The following is a 17748-nucleotide window of genomic DNA, read 5'->3' as shown; positions in this document are numbered from 1 at the left end:
TAACTGTGCAATGGGGCCAACATGTCACTGAAAAATCTTTTTTCTAACATTAAATTTGATTTTTCTTTCCCCTTAGAGGGGCCCGGGATGCATTATTCACCTTCTACGTGTTATTGTTTCTACTGAATATCAGAAAGGAAAAGGAGACAAATCTGGGAGCCCTGATGTGCCGCCTTGGGGCAGCAATACGGTAACAGGGCACTGACCATGATCTTTGTGTAAAGTATTAGTTGCCTTTGTCAGATTCAGAGAAGTTTACTGATGAGGATTTTGCTGCAAAATCTGTGAACCTGGTACAGATCACCGAATCACTCATTTATGCTTTTTCAGACACATATCCCCATCTTTAAATATTCACCATCTAGAGAAGTGCAAATCAAAACCACAATGAGGTATCACCTCACACCAGTCAGAATGGCCATCATTCAAAAGTCCACAAATGACAAATGCTGGAGAGGCTGTGGAGAAAAGGGAACCCTCCTACACTGCTGGTGGGAATGCAGTTTGTTGCAGCCACTGTGGAAAAGAGTATGGAGATTCCTCAAAAGACTAGGAATAGACTTACCATATGATCCAGCAATCCCACTCCGGAGCATATATCCAGAGGGAACCTTAATTTACCCCAATGTTCACAGCAGCACTATTTACAATAGCCAAGACATGGAAACAACCTAAATGTCCATCAACAGATGACTGGATAAAGAATCCATGATATATTTATACAATGGAATACTACTCAGCCATAGAAAAGAATAAAATAATGCCATTTGCAACAACATGGATGAATCTGGAGATTGTCATTCTAAGTGTAGTAAGCCAGAAAGAGAAATAAAAATACCATTGATATCACTTATATGTGGAATCTAAAGAAATAACACAAATGAACTTATTTAAAAAATAGAAACAGACTCACAGACATAGAAAACAAACTTATGGTTATTGGTGGGGGAAGGGGGTAGGAAGGGATAAACTGGAAGTTCGAGACTTGCAGATACTAACTACTATATATAAAATAGATAAACAACAAGTTTATACTGTACAGCACAGGGAACTCTATATTCAGTATCTTGTAGTAACTTACAATGAAAAAAATATGAAAATGAATACATGTATATTTATGGATTACTGAAACATTAGGCTGTACACTAGAAACTGACACATTGTAACTGACTATACTTCAATTTAAAAAATATTAATCATCTAGAAAATACTGATTTTACAGAAGAGAAGTAGTGGGAGAGATTTATTCATTTGCTAAGAGGAGTCATCACTGAACTGAAGTCTTCACTTTTCATTCGGAGGCTTCCTTGGACATCACATGGTTTTCTGCAAATCACTTCTTACCCAATGTTAGAAATCCTTCTCTTGAGAATGTGACGTACACCAGTACAATATTTGACCTTGAATATACAGCTGTGCTTAGATTTCCCACTTAACATCTTCCGAGATTTGTGTCTGCACTGTCTGTAGTTGAAGCACCAGGACTGGCAAGGCTGCCATCAATCTGGTAACATCTAGGGAATTAAAAGTATTTTTTGCTAACTTTAGAATTATTTGACCAAATTGTCAAGTGAATATAAAACTCACTAGAGCCTAACCCTGGGATCTTTGAAGAGCTTTATGATAATTGCCTAAATTTCAAAGAACTTTTAACCTTATACATCCCAACAACAGCTCCAAACTGAATGAGAGCTTTCAAGTCAGAGCACTCGAAATTCATGTTTAACTAGTTCACGAATGATTACCGCGTAAATGGTCATCCATACATCTCACATCCAAATATTGTTTCTCAAATGCTCAGCCTCTGAAAATCTTCTCCAGTGAATAATTTTTCATTTTTTTAAAGGCTTTGCTTGAGGCAGTGACAGACCCTGGGTGGTGACTGCGAGGTGGTTGGACGTTTCTCTTTCAATTGTCATTAAATGACTAATCCCCCCCCCCCCACTGAGAATTCATGCTATCAGTGACTTGAAATAAAAGAGCATCCTGGAACATCTTTTCTTTTACTTGAAGTTTTATCAGCAATTAAAACGGGGTTAGAATTTGCATTACAAATAGAAGTACAGGGAAGTTTTTTCACCACGGATGTTAATGAATTATATATTTCATAGCGGCAATGAATTCATTAACATAAATAGAGACGGATATGGAAACTAACAAACAGATAGCACGGAGCAATTAGCCTCTTAGAGTCTTGCCTTTGGTTGCAGAGGAACGAGTGTTTCTTTTTTGCATAGTTTTACTTTAATTTTTGTTAACTTAAAAATGAATGTGATATATATGTTCTGATGCAAAACGTTGTCACTTCAATCTCTATTTAAGTACAAAAAGCATTTTTTAAAAACCTTGGCACGTGCTGGTTTTGATGCTACCGATATGTCATGTCAAAGCTACAGTGCACTTTGACCTCTGTGGCTGCAGTATTATTTGGAGACTCCAAAAACCTCTTAAAGTACAACAATACATTCTGCCTTATTGACCCAACTTAAATAGAAGTTTTTAATGCAGAAGTATCTTTTTTTTAGTTTTGTTTTATGTTGCCAAGCTCACTACCAATCAAAAAATTCATAGCTAAAAAATTCGTTATTAAAAAAAATAGTAAAAAATTCCTTACTAAAAATCCTTGAAAGTTCCTTACCAAAGGAACATTTCTGAGCTCTGCATTTGTGGAGGAAGTTCGGCAAGGAAGGGAGAGAACTGTGAGGGCTGGAGGGCAGGCCAGGGCAGCCTCACGAGTGTGGCCTGGAATAAAGAAGAGTCGTCGCTGGGAGGTCCCGTTTGCAGCATTTACAACATTTTTGAGTTACTGAAAGAGCTGCTTGCAAGGAGTGTAGCCAGTAAATTGTCTTGGTATTTTTTTATTCTGTGTTCAAGTATTCCCTCCCCTGCACAACTAAGATATAACAGAAGTGAAGTTTATTTTTCTATCACAAGGAGGTTCCCTGACTTCCCCATATACTTAGTTTCACTTTTACGATTTTCAGGCAGATCTACCACTTTTGCCACAGCTACAAATGTTTTTTCAGTGCTGATCATGGTCAGTGCTTTGTGCCTGGCCTGGTGAGAGACATAAGGCAGGCGAGACACAGGAGCTGCTCTCAGGAACCTGTGATATGCCCAGGAAACAAGGTGCCTGCTACAATGAAAGGAAACGACTCTGACAGCCCTCATTTTAAAGTAATGGCATAAACAGTGTTTGCTCTAAACACAGAGGAAGGCGTTATCATTTCTAATTAGAATTGTCAGAAAAGGCTCAGTTCAGTATTTGGAATTTGAATAGGTCTTTTTTTTTTTTTTAATTGAAGCATAGTCAGTTACAGTGTGTCAATTTCCGGTGCTCTACATAATGTCCCAGTCATGTGTGTATGTGTGTATATATACATATATTCATTTTCATATTTTTTTTGTAGGTTACTACAAGATGTTGAATATAGCTCCCTGTGCTATCCAGAAGTTTGTTTTTTTAATCTATTTTTATAGATAGTGGTTAACATTTGCAAATCTCAAACTCCCAAATTAATTCCTTCCCACATCCACTTTCCCCTGGTAATCATAAGATTGTTTACTATGTCTGTACATCTTAAAAGTTGGATAATACTTGATTAGGCACAGAGAAAAACTTAACTGCATTTCTCGCGGAGGGTCTTGATTTTAAAAAGGCTTAGAAAGTGAGAAGAACACATTGCGTCTAAGTTTTGCAATGAAGTTGTAGCAAACGTCGAATTTGTGCAACGCCCTATGCTCCCGAGGGCAGCAAGCCGCCTGGTTTACTAGACCAGAGCTGAGGGTGGAGGGTTCGCCCAGGAGGAGAATAAACAGTCATTTCTGCTGTGAGGGGAGGTTTGCACTCCTAACCGCGGCTGCACTGGGTAAAACTGAGTGATGCAGCCCCAGGGCTCGCGAAAGTGGGGCTGGGGGCAGCGCTCAGAGCGCCAGCAGCACACAGACACTGGATGGGGAGCGGTGACTCCTAACACGCGTGGGAACGGAGGTAGCTGGTAGTTGTCCGGGGTGTGTTCTGGGTGCATGTGTGTCCTCCCGCGTCACCACGCTCAGCCGGGCGCCTAGTGCTGCTCACAGACAGAAGCAGAGATGAGCAGATGTGAAACACGCATCATGTGTCGACGGTCCCACAACAGATCGGCCGTATAGGAACAAATTCCCGTTTTCCAAACAGGTCTCACAGCTGCGCTGACTGCAGACGCCGCCAGCTCTGCATGCCAGCCTCTGCCCAACCCTTGGAAAAACACCTGCTTATGATAAGCATCCAAGTACGCCAGCACAGTAATGCTGAGGGCTGTTGGTCAGGTGAATGAAGGAGTAGCAAGTGTAAGGGCCTAGGCGAAACTTCTCTTCTTTTGACATTTTCTGTTGGGGATTCAGCTTGCTTTCTTTTCCTGGGCAGCTCATCCAGCAGATGTAACTATTTCAGGAGGGCCTCCTGTATGTGCAAGGTCATGCGTGCAGGGTTCAGAGTGCAGGGAACAGGAGTTACTAGCTCAGTGCACTCGGTTTTAAGTGCTAAGTCAAAGGGCTAAAATGTATTCTAAATGTTTAGGCAACGCTGCGTCTAGCTCAGCTGCACAGAGGACCAGGTGAGGATCTGGACCTGAACCTTAGATCATAATAGAACCGATTTACCTGAATGTCTTTGAGCAAATACTCTTCAAGGGCCTGATGGTCTAGAAAGAGTCAGATGGGAAATAAAATTCCCGAGATCTCGACTGCTGTTGACATGCCTGAGGTTGTCATCGCCAGAGACACCTTCTGCGTCTTCTCCTGGTGTGGAGGACGTACTTACCAGCAATGCGAGAATGTCAAAACCCTACTGAAGAACAAATGAGGTGAACTGATGAATAGAAAAAAATGACCTATTCTTAGTTAAAAGGTCAATTCCCCAAACGCTTGTCCGGAAATGTTATGTGATTTCAACTAAAGTAGCAAGAATGGCACTGGGGAAGGGACGGTGCTGACAAAATGGAAGTTAGGTGTGTTGGGGGAGATGTGCATGCTCAGATGAGCAGGTGTGTCTGGGCAGAGAGGGGGAAGCCTGGCTGTTTGCATGTAAGAATGGCAAACATTTTCCAAGCTTGATAAAAGGCAGCTCTGGAGGGGATGTTGTGAAACACATACTCTTAAATATAAACATAAATTGGTGAAACATATTTGGAGAAAATGTGTCAACAGCAAATAAAAGGAAAATGCCATATGTCTTTTATGCAGAAATGTCACTGTTAGGAAGCATACGAGGGTGTTCATGGAACATTATAATATATTTAAATAGTTCTAAACTTTTTACTTTAAAGGTAACAAAATCGCTCATACTTAAAGGTTTGGTTTTAAGTTTTATGTATTTGGCATTCTTTAGGTCAGTGTCATCGCCGACCTTAGATGATTGCATTGCCGCAGTCAAATTTATCTTAAGATAAGTTCCGCGTAGTTCTGTGAATCAGATGGTTAGTTGATTCCAATTAACACCTAAATTGCTGCAAGGCTGTAAATCACTGGTTATTTTGCATTTAAAGATCATCTGGGAACTGTAGTTTTCTTTTGATTTTGTTTTTTGTTTGTTTTTGCTTGTTTTTTAGCTTGGTTCATTGAAATGAGGTTGGAATGACTATTCAGCCAAACTACACACTGCACTCACCACATGTATTCCATTCAAATGGTACTGCATTTGGATCTAAGTACTGTACCTGGCTTTCAAAGAGTTGGAATCCTGTATGTCGTGGGACTTCGGTATTCATGGGGCCCTCATCTCTAATGTCCACCCTCATACACGTCTTCATTTGGGTCATTTGAAGAAAAGGACTCAGAGAAAAGCACACGTAGCCTAAATTAAACTAAATTATTATACATAAGCAATGCTGAATTATTCAAGTTAATTTTAAAGCACAGGTTTGAAGCTTCTACGTGAAGAACACTGAACTGCCCGCCAGTACTTTGAGTTATCAGGTGATTAAGAGCCGTAGTCTAAACTGATGTCTCCACACGCTCAGGGGACCAGCCAGAAGCCCGGATGGAGCCCCCTGAGCTTAATCAACTATCATTCCGTCAGAAAGGATGTTAACGTAGCAGAGGGGTAACCCAGAAACATACTTTTGAATTATGTCATTCAGCTAACCTCATGTCGGAAACACTCTGGCACGACCGCACACAAAAGGAAGATGGTCTGGTCCCGGCTCTGTAGGACAAGAACGAGCTAAAGGAGGCACGTAGAAACACCACACACCAGGGGCGTGCTGCGTGGGTTCAGAGGAGGCAGAGGGCACGCAGCCACCCAGCAGGTCCAGCAGGTTACGACCCAGAAACCAGGCAGGGCTCAGGTGGGAGCCAGAGGCGTAGGGAGGCACGTGATTAGTGGCACGAGAACTGTGTCAGGGAGGTGGAGCGAGATGACCGCCACCTGGGAGGGGAGGGGGCAGAGCAGTGAAGGGAACTCCAGCTAGTCCTGAAACAAGAGTTGGATCGAAGCACGGGAAGGCTGTCACGCTGTCCAGTGGGAGATCACAAAGGGAGTTTAACAGAGTAAGTGGAACGTGGAACTGAAAAACATATGGGATGAGCCAGAATGTTGAAGATTACGGAAACCAAGCTTTAGGGGTTTAGAATTTATTCCCCAAAGCACAGCAGAGATGTGTATAAACTTCAGTGCATCAGATCGGGTACAGGAATCAAGTGACTAAGGATAGTAATTCACAGGAATGTGTTTAATGCGCACACACAGATCGGTTAGAATGTGTGAATTATCAGAGAACCGTTTCCTCTGAGAAGGGCCATTATTTCTTTAAAGTCTGATTTTGGGGAAATGACACTTCTTTAGCTGCAGGGACATTTACAAGGCTTTTTCCCTACGTGGTTCTCATGTTATTTTCTAGCAAATAAACTCTGTGTCAGAGCCTTGGTATATCTTCATCAAACTCATATCTGTAATGAAATGCCTCCATTTGCACACGCTGTATCTTGGGATGAAGGATGGAGAATGTTTAAGAATGTAGGTTAAATTACTTGTCATCTTCTCATTCTCAGTTCTAGCCCTTTCATCCAGACCTGGAAAGCTGGCTGTCAGTAGCTTTCCACCATTTACGTCTGTTCCGTCTTAGGAGAACAGCCACCAAGGACCCCAGTAATTGTGTTCAGTGTGCCTTCCAAAGGCTTGTGTGAACTCTTCTCCCCAGTGACAGTGCCACTCGTCACCTTCTAGTTTCACAGAAAATAAACAGTTTTATTCAGGCGTACGTAAACTGTTCACGCTCTATGAGTCTACGCGTAAACACACAGGAGGCCAAGAATCATTTACACTCCCTCCACCCGTAGCAAAGAAAATGTGCTGAAGACATGAGACCCACCACAGCGACACCAGAATGGCCGTGGCGTAGAAATAGGACTGGGAGAAGTTACAGCTCCCTGGTAGAGCGTGTGCTTAGCATGCACAAGGTCCTGGGTTCAATCCCCAGGACATCCATTTAAAAAAATAAATAACCTAATTACCTCCCCCCCAAAAAACTATAAATAATAAAAATTAAACAGACAAAAAACAAACAAGAAGTAAGAGAAATAACGAAGCCTTAGAGTTACGATTATTCTAGACTCACCATAAAACAGCTTAAAAGCAAGTCTCAGAAGCACAGAAGTAATCCACACGTAACTGAGCTGCTGTCCAGAGGAAGGTAAGTACCCTGAGGGGAAACAGCGAGCTCCGGCGCTCAGCAAGACAGAAACGACATTCACAACGCCTGTTACTGAGTCAAAAACACCAGGCACACAAACGTGCAAGCGTGGCTCATCCATCGTCGGGAAAAGCCAGTCAGTGGAAACAGAAATGACTGCACTGACATTAAATAAAATGACGTCGATAAAACGGTGGCTTGTTCGAGGTAAAGGAATCGCGAAAACACTTGGAGGAATTACTTTGACACATTTAGTTGAAGACCGAATCACGTGCGCGTGTGAACACACACACACACACGCACGCACACACAAACTGTTACATCCTTGGATGACAGGTGAAAATTACCAAAGGTGCTGTAAGGAGTAGAACAAAGTTGCTCGGAAGAAGTAATGGTGAGTGTAAAATCAAAGATGAAACAAGAGTTGAGTAAACACAGTCTCTTGACGAGAGGTGATATACTGGGCGGTGGAAAGATAAGACGCCTTCTTCAGAACAAAGCGAAAGCCAGTCCCGTGATCCAGGGTAAAGGGCTGTTAGAGAACCCAGGGGGCGCTCGGGCACCTGATGCAAGTACATTTTGATTTTGGATGGGATGAAAATGTTGGTGCTTTATGAGGAACAGGGTAATCGTCGAGTAAAGCGAGACAGGAAGGAGAAAACGCTCAGTAACATAACTTGTCCTTGAGCACAAGTTCCAAACGAGCAAGAATAATCCCGAAAGCTGCCTTTCAGGTCTCTGATCGAGCGAGGTGCATGCTGTCGGTGAGGACAGCGTGTCCACATGGAGATGCGGGTCCTGCCGAGGACGGTGGAGAAGGGCTGAGCAGCTGTGCTTGACGTTTATGGTCAGAGCTGCCGATTGCGTAGTGAGTGCCAGCTGTCCATCAGACGGTGGCATCACTTCACCTTGAGATTATTTTAGTAGACTATTTCATAGAAAGTCTATGGCGAATTGGGCATTCTTAGCTTTTCTTTTTAATAGCTCACCAAATGTGGTGCTTTAATGATGAGGCACAAAGATTCAGATGATAAATAGGACACGACTGTTCATGTGCTACCCAAGCGGTCAGAGCAATGAGTTAAAAGCAGCCAGATCTGCTGTGACCTGGAAGTAGGACGGGGGGCACGGGGACGCACACAGAGCACGCGGTGACTGCCGTTCTTGCTGGATCCGGGCAGCGTGTCCCAGTGAACTTGCTAATCCCTCTTGATATCAAAGATCTATTTTTCTTGGGTTGTGAATAAATCTCTGGTGCTATAGTAAAAAAATCCTCAAAAGGCTTTATTTAAAATGGAATTTAATCATCGAATGTGCATATGAGAAACTTAATTTTTTTCCGCCAAAAAAGGCAACAAGGAAGAGAATTTCTGGGGGATGTAAGCAAATATTTTGATACTTAAACTTAGGAAAACAAGTGTAAAATGAATTGCCCATGCCCTGTACAAAATCGGTCCTCATTAATATGTCCACATCAAAGGAAGAGCTGGAACGCACGTGAAAGTAATTGGAAATATGAGGCAGGGGATTCCATGAGGATATGGAATTTGACAGGTAAAATGGAGGTGAGAAAAAAAAGTCCGAAAGTGGACAAAAATCATAGGGAACGCAAGATAAGTTGATGTAAGTCTGGTGAAGGGAAGAAAACGAAAAACCAGGTCTGGGCGCTCAAGGAAGCAAAACAGAGCAAAATGGAAATCAGCGCAGGAGCTGGAGAGAGAAGCAGGGCCCTGAGGACAGGGACAGGCCCGCCCCCGGTCACCCACTGGGCTCGGCTGGCCCGATTCGCTGAAGCAGGATGTCTGCATTTTTACATTCCTGTGCACTCTCCTTCCCAGAAGTTAACTTTGTAATTTTGTAAACATTCAAATAACTCTCTTCTCAATTTCCGTTCCTTTCCGAATCATTCTGCAGTGCCATTAAATGATTTGCTATTTAAAGTTTGGCATCCACTCTCTCTAGAATTATTCAATTATCTCGGTATTACTTGCCGGTGGTTGAGAGTGTTCATTCTCATAATTGGGTTCCTTTTATCATTCCCTTTTATGTTTATTAAATTATCTCAAATTTCCTGGGTTTTGAATTCCAACAGACGAGAAGATTACACAATAGTTGCTTTCTGCTTTAATTGTTCCAAATCAGTTTTGATGACAAGGTATTAGAAACAATTTTTTCTAAGTAAATTCTCAGCCCCACAGGCTCCAATTTACTTTTTTGGCCTCTGTCTTTTCAGTTGAGACAGACAATTTCGTCTTTTCCTCTTGATGTGAAGAACACATGCCAGCTCCACTCCCTCACTGATTACCCACCATCCCCCATGTTCCATACGCCTGTAAGCATACACACACACACACACACACACACACACACACACACACGATTTGCTACGTAAGTAATTACAACTTTGGGCTTCAATCTGCGTACTTAAAATTAAGCTGTTAGAGGTAGGCTATATCTCGATACAGCTTGAAAGATTAAATTAAACATCATCTTTTTTTCCATTTTTGTAGTTAGTCAAAAAACAAATTGTGTGTGTGTGTGTATATATACACACATAAAATTTATGATAATGATCTCATTGAACAACATGAGCTGGTCAGTCAGGTATTTGAATGGTGAACGTAAACCAAGAGCAGGGATGTCATTTTACTGAGGCCGTGTCTTGTTTCTTTAAATATTTTGTTTAAAACAAATGTGTTATAAGACGTGCAGCGTTGGCTTGCATTAGAAAGAAAACAGAAAGCAAGACATTTTCTGTGCAGGAGGGGAGAAACAGACTGAGCCCCAAGTAGAACGATGTATTCTATTCATAGTGAGAAAAACACTTGTTTATAATTTTGGACACCTCCTGACTGCAGAGAACTGAGAGCGCCAAGCAGACACACCAGCGTGAGAGACCCCCGGAGGGCCGGAAAACACAAACACACGGCGATGGAGGTGGATCTGGAAATGCCCGCTTACGTTGAAATTAAAACCAAACAAAAAGAAACCGCCAAAACCTGACCTTTTTCTAAAGAAGCCAGGCGCCAGATTTGTAAATTGCAGTCATGTCTATTATGCACATGTAACCAGCTGCTTTATCACATAGTAAAAACCCTCTGATATTGGTAATTATTGTTTCGTGGAGTTGCATATGCCTGGTAGCATTTCCCACATTTTCTCATTAAAAAGTTTGCCACTGGAGCTGTCAGGCACTTGCTTCCATCTATCTTCTTAGTCAGCATGCGAGGTATAACTGTAAGTGTGGTCACAGTTACCATTTGTACATTTAAACACTTCTACACATCAAGCAAATCTCTATGCATCGCTGGTGAATTGCACATGGCAGTAACCGTCCCTCAGCCAGTAACACTTCTGGAGGGACTGCGTGTCAGCACAGGCGAGCGTTGTTTAATGTGGCCTAATTTAAATGGATAAATCTAAATTCAGAAATAATTTTTATATATATATATATATATATATATATAACATATATACACACACACGACGTAGTTCAAGCAAAATATAACGTACGCTAAGATGTCCACTCGCGTTAGACTTAAGAGACAGTTCACAATTATCTAGATTAGATTACGCACATCATTTCTACTTCTGTGACCTTTTGTCTTTCCTCATTTTCTTTTATTTGCCAGTAAGTCAACCAATCACTGTGTTATTAAAAAAAAAAAAAGCTATTCCCACATTATTTCAACGTAAATTGAAATGCAAAGAAAAATTTAGAGGAAGAAGAAAAGTTGCAAGATTTCCCACCCAGTTCCTGCCCCACCCGTGGGAGACAGCCCGTGGCTGACCGCATCTGGGTTAAACACAGCACACTTTTACAATATACCTGTTGACAAATTCCATATTTTGTCCTTGAAGGTGGCCTTTAAAAAAATTAGAGAATTGGTGTTTAATGGCCAAGGTAGGGTCACATATGGAGAAGGAAGCCAAAAAATTATTTTGCAAGAAACAAGGTATGAAAAGAATGAATTCTAAAAAATAAAAACTTCACCCAGCCATAACATGGTGCCCAACAATTAATTTGGAAAACAGCATTTAACAGATTTGACTCAAAAGGATTTGTGAAGTTTGTACTTTAACCCAGCAGTGCTCAGACATGATTCTAGGACATTCTGATGTGTGGGTCTCATTTTTAAGATATATCAGGATTAAGTGTTCATAACTAATAAAATATTCAGGTTACAAACTAAATAGTTTTTTTTTTTCATTAAAATGTGCTCAGAGCCGTATCTTTAAAAGGTTCTCTCAGTCCCTTGGAGCTGGTGTTATGCAAACTGGCATCTATTCAAACATTTGTTTTACTTTTGAAAACTCAGGAGCCGTATTAGACAGTCAGTAAATATTTGATTTACAAGTGAATAATGTTGTCCTAGAAGAACGTGGAGACCCAGTGGGAGGTTTAGCAACTGCCGCAGTGAAAGACGTTTTTCACAGCACAACTTAAGAAAGGCTTCTCCGCCCCAGCGCCGTTGACGTATTAGAACAGAAGCGTCTCTGCTGTGAGGAGCTGCCCCACGCACGGTGGGGCGCTTGCTGGCTCCCCGCCCCCTACCCACCAGAGGCCTTAGCACCGTCTCCCGAGTTGTGACAACCAGAAATGGCCCTAAACGTCGCTAAATGTCCCCAGAAGTAAAATCGCCCCACGCTGAGAACCACTGGCTGAGAGAAAGGTTACAGGCCATTCCGGCTGTTTAATCCTTGACACCCTGATTCAGTATTGTGAGAAATTTCACTTTTGGACTGAAAATCTCGACAGACTCCAGCTCGTCCCGCTCCGTAACCTGGCCCAACACACATATGAATCAGGTCAGCGCCACGTCTTCTGGTCCACATCCTTCTCTCAGCGGAAAGCGTGGGGTCAAAAAGGGATGAAATAAACGTGTGGAATGCCAAGACATCTAAGTCGAGGCCTTCTGTTTTTCTGGATTTATCCATATTTGATGCCCCAAATAACACTTGATAAAAGAATGAATATTTATTCCTCTAGCTCCTCAATGGGAATGCTCGTTTTAGTCTTGCAGTTCAGACAAAATTTTTATTATGTCTACAGAGAGAAGGGGGTTGGGGCTGGAACCGCACCAGACAATTTCTACACGGGTAAAGGTGGAACTTTAAGACCTGGGAAAACGCGTTCAATGCAGAACTCCAGTTAGAAAGCAGAACGTGTGGGAGGCTGCGGAGGCTGCCTCTCTAGCACAGTCCTCAGCACTGCCTGCCGCTCGAACGCACTCCCGCTCCTGTAAGAACGTTCGCGAGGCCCTGCGGGAACCGTGTTCCCCTGGGCGAGTCCGAGTCACGACGGTGACCATTCCTCTCCACACACTCTCATCCGCTTCAGGCAGGCAGGGAGTTTTCATAAACTGTGTCTCGGCGATTTAGCCAAGTTTTCTCTTCCATTTTTCTTTTAGCAGAAGTATAGTCAGTTTCCAACGCTGTGTTGATTTCTGGTGCACGACAAAGGATTCAGCTGCCCAGAAACATACGGTTCTGTTCCGTTTCTTTTCCATCACGGCTCATTACAAGACACTGAATGTAGTTCTCGGCGCTGTACAGCAGGTCCGTGTTGTTTACCTATTTTGTATACAGTGATGCGTATGGATGTTCCGTTATCATGGTTCTGTAAGCGAGCAGGTCAGTTCAGAAATTCGCCAAAGTCCTGATTGTGCTGATCTGCACATTTGGGTTGAGACGTGTGGATCTTCAGTCAAAATGTTTTTTTTTGGGTATCGACAGAGCCTGGGCGACTGCAGGAAACTGATGTAATGGTGGCAGACTCAGAGAAACAGTAGAAACCCATACTTTGTACAGACGCTCCAGGGGTGGCGTCTGGCTTTATTAAGTCCCAGATCTGCACCAGCTTAGGGCCGCACTTGATTTATCCTCATCCAACCCACTGCTCCAAAATGGGGACACCAGAGAAAAGCTGAAGGTAGCAGACGGCTCCCTTAAGACTGAAGAGAAAGCCTGCCTCCTGATAATGGAGGTTCTGTGGTCACACAAGAAAATGAGTCTGAATGGGGCTATTGTTCTTTTTTCTTCTTTTCTCTTGTTGTTGAAGTACAGTCAGTTTACAGTGTTGTGTCCGTCTCCGGTGCACAGCACAGGGTTTCAGGCGTACATGTACATACGTGCATTTTCATATTCTCTTCACTGTAGTTACTGTGAGATATTGAATATAGTTCCCTGTGCTCTACAGCAGGACATTGCTGTTTATCTGTTTTACACACAGTATTGTGTGTCTGCAAACTTCATGGCCAAGTTATAAAGAAGAATCACCATGAGGTCAGCGGCTTTCCTCGTATCTCCTAAAGGTCTAATGCCATCCAGGACGTTTTCGCTGGTTATTTTGGATGCAGGTTAAGAGCAAGAGTGATAATGTGAAACCAGAGGCAGGAAGGGGCGCTCCCCTGAAGGGAGGGAGGGGGAAGACAGGCAGGTCGGCGATGTCCCCGAGGCCCTGCAGTGTCTTCTTCCCCCACTGATCCCAGGCAGTGGGGACTGGGCAACCCCTAAGCAAGGAGGCCTGAGCAGGGCACTGAGGGAGACGGCCGCCCAGGACAGGTGCTGCCAGTCCCGCCGAGGGCTCCTCGTTCCCAGGGGCGTCCGGGAAGCAGAGGGCCTCAGGGCGTTGGGGAAATTCAAGGCACGCTGGGACCGGGCATCCTCAGGCCACATCGGGGTCCCCTCCGACGCCCGTGCTTCAGCTTTTCATAACAGCTCGGGACCTCAGTGAAAACCAGACGCTGAGGAATGGGGTTGAGTGGCTGAGACTGAATTTCCCAGCAGTACAGACTCATCAAGGAGAGATGAAGGCTGAAAATCTGAAATAGGCTGAACTTTTACAAAGGAAGTAACTCCTATTTCTTGCACACACCTGAGCGCATAGATTGAGATTCTTACCTGCTCCCTCAGTTGAAAAATTCAAAGAAATAATGTGCTTATATTGTGTGGTATCTAGCGAGTGTCCAGTGAGTATAAGATCCTTTCAAGCTTCCAAAGTGGATGGAATTTACTTACAGGTGAAGGAATCCACTGTCAACGTTCCTGACTTAAGGTGTGTAGACGTGTTCTTATGCCTCCAAAGAATTCGCTTCTCTGGCAGGACGCCCTGTGAAACAGCTCTTTAAATAACATGTCCTTAAATCTGATTATTGCAAATCTCACCAAAAGTCTTCACATTTTAATGAACTGTAGTTTTCTGTAAATACTGTGTTGAGTTCTTTTGATGAAGTGATACGGTGGAACAGAGTAAACCTGAAGCAGACACTTGAGTGTGGACGTGTCAGTGAGACTGCAGGCGGTGGGAGGAGGCCCGGGGAGCGAGCCAGGGCTCTGGGGCCCGGGCTCTGCTGGGCCCTCGTACCCCCCGGCGCTCTGCCACCTGTCCTCGCCCACGGGCAGTGAGCGGCTGTGCCTCCGGTTCCCAGGGAGGCTTCAAAATTCAGTCCTTGGTCAGAACACTGGAAGCCTGTCCTGAGAAGCTCATGTGCTTTTCTACAGGTACTTGGAGGTGACAATCACTTCTCGTTGTTGCTTTCTTCTTTAGAAAAAGTATGTTGAAATGTGACCCCCCCCAAAAAAGGAAAGAAAATGAAAGAAAAAACATTATCGAAAGGACTGACCTGCATTTCTCTGCGCACTGTCGGCTTCAGAGATCATTCTTCAACTGTTCGCGCCTCCCTAAGTGCAGAGCAAAACACTGACTTTAAAAATTAATTAGAACGAACAGCAAAGTGCCCCAGTCTACCCGTGATGGCCAAAACCCCCACGAAACCGCTCAGCAGAATCACACCTCCCGTAAAGAAGGGGTGTGAGGCCGTGTGCGCTGGAGCTCTGCTCGGCCTCTGCGTCCTCGCAGCTTCGTGTCCGAAAAGAGCTCAGCGGCCGGAAGCCGCGGTGGGCCTGCCTTCCCTCGCCCCGTTTCTGGGGTGCCGGGGCCCCTCCTGTGGTTCCTTCTGACGGAGAGGAAAGACGGAGGCTACAGCTGCAAAGAGCGCAGTGAACGGAGACCACACGGGGCCCGGGGAGTCCGGTGAGGTGCGCGGGGTCGCAAGGCCTGGCCCCGAGCGCGCACTTCGGCGCCAGCGGCCAGAGGGGCGTTTCCCAGGCCGACCTGCAAACTGCACCTCTGAGAGGATGTGTTTCCCGAAAGCTCACCTGCTTCTTCTCTGTGCTCTCAAGTCCGCCTGCCTTCCTTTGAGAACGGATTTTTGGATTAAATCTTAGCGTATCTTCAGAGAAGACGGATGTGTAAGAACACAAAGCGAATTATGGAATGAGGTTCCTGGTAACTGAAGGCTGACGGCTCTCCTCCCGTCTGTTTGACTGAGACCGGCTTCTTGAAGAGCTAGCGGTGAGGCACCAAATGACTGAGATAATTTCCGTCTTAAGACAAGTCTTTAAAGTTGTGTGTGTGTGTGTGTGTGTGAGTGTGTATCAAATCAAAAAGCAACTCCTTGAAAGCCTCAGTGTTTTCTAATGAAACAACGTAAGGAACAGTCGAGCAGGGACACAAAGCAGCACACGCAGTTCCTTGCCGGCGCGCGTCACGACCTGACAGTTTGTGCCCATCTGCCTGGTCAGTTACAGCTCGTCAGCCTCCCCGGAGCTGAGTGTGGAGAGGGGAGCTTCCGCTCTGCTCTGAGCCTGGATCACTGCCAGTCACGGCAGGTGCTCAGAAGTGTGTTAGCGAATGAAAGTACTTGTGTGTATGTTTTGCACGCACATTCTTATTGAAGTATAGTCAGTTTACAATATTGTGTCAATTTTTAGAGCAGAGCGCTTTTTGTGTCACAGCAAGGGAAGAACTGTGAGCAGTTACTGTAGTTCTTGTTTCTGTCACTGGTAAGAAGAAGGCAACTGGGGTCTGTGACTTCACCCCTCCACGGCCCAGTCCACGTCCCCCTGGGCTTCTGCCTGTGTCTCAGCCGGTGAAGAGCTTCACTTTGTGGAGTAACCCAGCTTTTTATTCTTGAAGGGTCTCAGCCGGTCGTGGTCCTGCTCCCGGGCTGCCGCTGGCGTCCGCTGGACATGGGGCTATCAGGAGGAGTTTTCGAGGACACCCTCAGCCTTTGCTCGGCGCCCGCTGCTCAGTGGCACCCACTTTCCCCTTGGCATCAGAGCTGACAGTCTCGCCAACACTGCCATCATCTTCTCCGCCTAGTGGTCCAGCGGCCGGAGCAGTCGGATGGCCAAGGAGTGTCACCACCTCCAGTTCAGTGCAACTACTGTATATCCCCAGGGGAAGCATTTTTATTTCTTGAAACTGAGCTCAAATTTGTAGGATAAAAAGCGAAGATTTTATGAGCTGGTCAAGACATAATAGGGGGACGTGTCACTCCTGCATCTAACTTTCAGCGTCTGGACCCGTGAGCTCGGCACACGCTCTAGCCCGTGAGTTTAGCATGTGCTCTTAACTTGCAACCTGCTGTCGCTCAGAGGAAACAGTAGGCTGCTTGCTGAGCGCCTACGCTGTGTGTTGTGGGCCAGCACCACCTCCTTGGAAAAACTGCAAGTGCAGTCAGCTCAGTGGCTCCCTGCTGACAGGGGCAGGGCAAGGCCAGTGAATCCCAGAGGTATCAGCCGGCTGTCTCATTTATCTGTTCATAAAATCAGCTCCTTAGTCAGAATTGTGTGAGGCGCTGTGGGGTGAACAAGACACGCAGCTCTTCTACAGACAGGTACCAGTTCACTGTCGGCAAGGTCAGCCCTTCCACATCCAGAACGAGCAGACCTCGAAGGGATGAAACACACTCATCGCTTCGTGAAGGAAAGCTGTTCCCTCCCCTCCATCCGACACGGGCGTCAGGGTGTCAGCCTCTGCCTCTGGTCTCTGCAGCCTGGGAATCGGTGCTGACGGTGGCCAGCTCAGCGCTGGTGAGGGAGGGTCCGTGGAGTTCAGGTCACGGTAGATAATTTCTCTCTCCCACCTGTGCCACGCTGTTCGTGAGCCTCTGCGGAAGCACCGGGGAGGCATCCTTAGCGAGCAGCGCACAGTGTGGCGTCTGATGGCGTCTGGTCAGCCTGACAGCTGAGCCCCATCTCTGCGTGTGAGAAGTTCAGGGGACACTGACAT

This window comes from Vicugna pacos, chromosome 11 (assembly GCF_048564905.1).
Source record: "Vicugna pacos chromosome 11, VicPac4, whole genome shotgun sequence".
Taxonomy (NCBI): domain Eukaryota; kingdom Metazoa; phylum Chordata; class Mammalia; order Artiodactyla; family Camelidae; genus Vicugna; species Vicugna pacos.
Note: the sequence above shows the minus strand (reverse complement) of the source record.